This window comes from Nannospalax galili, unplaced genomic scaffold (genome assembly GCF_000622305.1).
Source record: "Nannospalax galili isolate Female #2095 unplaced genomic scaffold, S.galili_v1.0 scaffold445, whole genome shotgun sequence".
In the NCBI taxonomy this organism is placed as follows: domain Eukaryota; kingdom Metazoa; phylum Chordata; class Mammalia; order Rodentia; family Spalacidae; genus Nannospalax; species Nannospalax galili.
In genome coordinates this window covers 3,308,613-3,314,292 of record NW_008354184.1, presented here as the reverse complement: position 1 = coordinate 3,314,292, position 5,680 = coordinate 3,308,613, and positions in this window count along the sequence as shown.

Below are 5,680 nucleotides of genomic sequence, written 5' to 3'. Positions count from 1 at the left end.
TGTGAGATTAAGGCCATCCTGGTTTACATAGTAAATTCTAGGCCAGCTGGGGCTACAGGGAGACCTGTCTCCAAAAAAAAGTAGTAAGCAAGCAAACATAAATTAAATTATAAAAATAATAAAAGTAAAGAGAGACATTTCTAACAGTTATAGGTCTGAACAGGCAGAGAGTTTCCATGTGGTATATAACTATACATTTTCTGCTACTTGGATGACCTTAGCTGACCTTGACTAAGCCAGAACCCCACACCATGCTCTAGGAGTGTACTGCATCATTGGATTGGAAGATTAACTTTTGTTTTGTGGTACAGGGCTACTTTCATTCTGGCCATGACATCCTGATTGTCATTCCCTAAGAGGAGCAGGCCGAGGGAAGTGCACAGAGCAGTAGCAAAGAAACTCTGACCTCTTGGAAGGTCCCTCATTTATTGGGGTGCTTAGGTTCACACATATTCTCTCTGCTTTCAATTCAGTCTCCTTTACTCGTTTATCTGCTTTTCTACAACACTGAGGTGAGCACATACTTTGGATTGTGAGGGGGGGGTCTAAAGGAGTAATTAGAAACCTTAGATATGAAATCAACTCTATTTGATCTTTATTTCAGTCTATGCCACTTAGGAACTTTCTGATCTTGAGCAAAATGAAGCTGTCCAGAGTCTAATTTCTTTTTTTAATACTTATTTCTTATGTGCATATGACTGCATGTGTGTAAGTGTACTCATGTCACACAATGTCCATGGAGGTCAGAAGAGGTGTCAGATCCCCTTGACCTGGAGTTACAGATGGTTGTTAGCCACCATGTAGGTGCTGGGAATCAAACCCAGGTCTTCTGCAAGAGCAGTCGGTGCTCTTAACTGCTGAGCCATCTCTCCAGTCCCCTTAATTCAATTTTTAAAATATTGTTGAGGAAGAATTTTGTTATGTAGCACCTCAAACTTGTGATCCTTATGCCCCAGTCACCCAAATGGTGGGAGTATGGGTGTGCACCACCACAGCCACCTCAAAAAAGGAAACACTTAAAAACTTGTCTATGCTGTGGTAGCACACACCTTTAATTCTACCACTCAGAAGGCAGAAGCAGGTGAATCTCTGTGACAGGACTGGAGAGATAGACCAGTGGCTAAGAGCATGGTACTGCTCTTCCAGAGGACCTGATCTCTGCCCCCAGCACTCATATCCAGCAGCTTACAACTGCCTGTAACTCCATCTCCAGGGGGAATCTGAAGCCTGTAGCCTCCACAGGCACTTACACTTGAGCAAACACCCACACCCAGATACAGACATGCACCACATATATATGTATATATACATATTATTAAACATAATAAAAATAAATTTTAAAAAATTTCAGATGCAGACCTGGGCAGTGCAGGTAGTATGACACCTCCAGGAATGCCCATGACTACAGTGTTACCAAGCCATGTTACAGTTAATACCTGAATAAAACTCTGCTTGGTTTTTAAGAGTAGACCCGAACTTGGAGAACACCTTCCCCCAGATGTCTCTTGGAACTGTGCTATGGAACTGTGCTCTGAAGCTAGGCCTCAACCATAATTTGTTCAAAACTGTTTTTCTAGCTTCAATTCTGTGGAACTACAAAGTAGACCCACCCTTATTTTATCAGACAATCTTGCCCTTTCATCCCTAGGCCTAAAACATCTCATACACACAAGGTCAAGTGTTCTCAATCTTCATTGTTTTCAATGAAGATGTGTGCTGTCTTTCAGCATTTTGATATGTAAATTCTCAAGCATGCCCACATTTATTCACTCTCTTGGGGTTGAATAGTAATTTGGGGTTCCCAGAAATCAAGGTAAGGTGCCCAGTCACAAGAGCACATGGTTCAGTGAGTTCGCCAAGATTAATTAAAAGTCATTAGTCCAGATTTTGTCCATTTTATACAAGTCATTCCTACACATGACTGTTAGTCCAGTGGTTTGGGGACTGGTGTGCTCAGCTTCTGTCTGGGTGACCCTGACCATGGAAGCACTGGACCTGGAGTTGTCTTTCCCTGCCAGGAAGTCCCATGGGCACTGCCTGCTTATCTGCTGGTGTTTGCCAGATGCATTGGACACTGGGGCTATCCTGTGGCCACTTTTCACAGCTGCAATGAGGTTACTGCCTGAGAGCCAGATCTGACACCTTAACCCTTTCCAGCCAGAAATCCCTCCTCATTCCCCATTAAAGAGCAGCTTTCTTTTCTAAAAATAAAACAAATAACAACAACAAATTGCCCATGCACCTGAAATTGCACTTGGTAATGGCAGAACAGCTCTGTTCCGCATGGTGTCAACTAGGGAGAGTCAAGTGGGTCTGAGAACCTGCTTCCAACATGGCTCACTCACAGCTACTGAGGTGGTGCTGGCTGGTGGCTGGTGGCTCATCCAGGTGCTTTATTCCTGTTCCCATGGGCCTTTCTCTCCAAGGGGCAGCCTCACAGCATGACACCGGGTGCCTAGACAGTAGGAGCTGTCAGCTCTTGAGGCTGTTCTGGAAATGGGCATAGCTTTGCTTCCATCTTTCTTTTTGTCCACTGTGATTCAAAAGGAGGGGACAAGGACACATCTCTGTGGTGGTCAGAGTTGGACCATCCTTACCACAGTGCCTTCGAGCAAGGGCTTCTGGGTACTACCCCTTTTCCTAACCTACTTGTCTAAAGCTCAATGCAGTGTTAAGGGATCATCTCATGTGTTTTGGTGATTGCTTAATCTCAGAACCACGGTGCCAGATTATAACACAAACATTTCAAGATACTTCATCTTCTTTTTCAGTAGGTTTTTCTGCATCTAATTATTTCCTGATGATTTGAAAGAACTTGAGAGACTGGGTCTGTGATGATAGCATCTCATGGAGAAATGAAAAAGCAGGTGACAGGCTTTGAGAAGACGGCAATGAGACCAAGCTTGGGGCTTCTGCAGAAGAGCCAGCAAACCAGCCTTATTTATGCAGACCGAAGGAGCGAGACAGGGTAGCCTGTTGTTTCTTTCCCCTCACTGAAGTGCATCTGTTGCATGCTGTTTTTTATTTCAGGGCTGATGGATTGGTCTTGTGATGCTCATGGACTTGATACCTGGGCTGAAGAATCTCCTGTTTGCCTATCAGCTTCACTTTGTAGCAGATTTACATTCCATCTGGGATGCCAGATTGAATGAAATGTTTTTCAAAGCCTGCAGTCTGACAGCATCTTTATCCAGTCAGCATTTCCCTGTGCTTTAAAAATAAGCATCTACAGTGAATGCTGCTGCTGATGGCTTGTTTCTGAAGAACCCAGTTTGGCTTGGGGGCTGGTGTTGTAATTGGCCACAGAGCAGAGGGCACTGAGTCTGCCAGCTGCTGAGGGCTGACACCCTGACTCCATGGGCTCCCCACTTCCCATCCAGAGTCAGCCCACCCTGCCAGTGTCAGGAGCTCTAGTCCCACAGAGGGGGTTCATTCTGTTTCTGAGGCACTTGTTATGTAATCAGTATCTCATTTTAACAGTCCCTTTACCCTCATGTGGGAACCTCAGGTATTCCTAGGTTTGAGAGTTTTGGGACTAGTAAGATGCTCATCAGGTAAAGGTAACTGCTGCCAAAGCTGGTGACCTGAGTTTGATCCCTGGGACCCATATGGTAAAAAGACAGAATCAACTCTTCAAGTCCTCTGATCTCTACATGTGTGGTATGCACACCCACATACATATCCATACACACTAAATAAAATGTAACAACAACAACAACAACAACAACAACAAAAACACCAGGGGGAGGGTGATGAGGAAAGAAAAAATTTAAATTAAACAAAATCCCACACCCCAACAAAAGAAGAAAGGGAAAGTATAGAATTCTTTTCACCCAGTGCTCATATGATGGAAACCCATCGGGAGGGCGGGGAGGACAAGGCTGTTGGAATAATCTTTGCTGTCGTTTTGACTGTATTTAGAATCTCCATGGAAATGCACCTCTGGGTATGTCTATGAGGGTGTTTCCAGAAAAGTTTAACTGGATGTGGCAGCAGCACCCATGGACTGGGGTACCAAACCAATAAAAAAGGAGAAAGCGCCGGGCGTGGTGGCACACGCCTTTAATCCCAGCACTCGGGAGGCAGAGGCAGGCGGATCTCTGTATCTCTGTGAGTTCAAGGCCAGCCTGGTCTACATAGTGAGTTCCAGGACAGCTGGGGCTACAGGGAGACCCTGTCTCAAAAAGACAAAAAAAAAAAAAAAAAAAAAAAAAAAAAAAAAAAAAAAGGAGAAAGCAAGCTGAGCACCAGCATCCATCTCTCTGCTTCCTGACTAGGGACACACTGTGACCAGATGCTTCATGCGCCTGCCACCAGGCCTTTCCCGCCACGAAGGCCTGTGCACTGGAACTGTGAGCCAGAAACAACACTTCCTTAAGTGGCTTTTGTCAGGTGTTTTGTCACAGCAATGAGAAGAGTAACTAACACAGGTGCCGTTCTGTTCCTGAATGGATTGCTGCTGTTTGGTAGATGGCTTCAACAAGATGCATTTCCAAGGACCCCACCCCTGTAGAGTGGACAGTAATCTCTACTGCATGTGGTTGTGGTAAAAATTAAATCAGTGCAGGTAAGTGACTTAGAGCATGTATTAGTTATCCGAGGACGTGAAACAACCAGCCCTCTATTTTTAGCAGCTTAAGCAGCAAACACTTATTGTCTAAAAAAAAATTTTTTTTTGTCTTTTTGAGACAGTTTCTCCCTGTATAGCCCCACCTGGCTTGGAGCTCACTATGTAGACCAGGCTAACCTCACACTCACAGAGATCTGCCTGCCTCTGCCTCTCAAGTGCTGGGATTAAAGGGGTAGGCTACCATGCCTGGCCTAAAATTTCTTTAAATCAGGAATTTCCCTCCTTAGGAATCTTGAGTAGCTTGCCTGGGCAGTCCTAGCTCAGGGCCTCTCATTAGGCTTGTTGAGGTACAGCTGGTTTTACAGTTAACTGGCTTGCTTGGGTAAGGTCCATGTTCAGGGTCACTTGTATTGCAGGCCGGTCTCTGTTGTGTGCTACACGGGACTTTGTGTGTGTTGATTTGAGATAGGTCTCATGAAGTTCAGGGTGGCTTCAGACTTACTATGTAGCCAAGGTTGGCCTTGAATTACTGGTCCCCTTTCCTTTAACTCATAAGTGTTTGAATTATAGGCATGTAACATCATGCCTGGTTTACATGCTTTTTCTTTTTTTTTCTTATTTTTTGAGACTGAGTCTTGTGTATCTGAGGCTAACCTCAAACTCACTGTGTAGCTGAGGATGACCTTGGCTTTCTGAGCCTCCTGCCTCTACCTCTAGAGTGATGGGATTATAGGTGTGTGCCACCACACCTGATTCATGTCTGACTCCAGGGCTTTGTGTATGCTAGGCAAGCACTCTGCCAAGGAGCTACATCCCCAGCCTTCAAGTTCACTTCTTGGTTAGCTGGTTTCCAGGCAGACTTCATGGACACCCCCACTTTTATCAGGCAAAAGGAAATTTGGGGTTCTACAATGCACTGCAGAACCTAGGAACTCTCTCCCAAAATGAGGATTTTTATTTTTCTATGATTTAGGAGAAAAGATTCTTCCAAGACAATCTCTGTTGTGTGGTATCCATCAGTTCAGAATCCACATGTGCTAGAAAATGTTAATTAGATTGACCAGGGCAACATGAAAATGAAAGATGAGACCGACTTCAGGAGCAGATTCT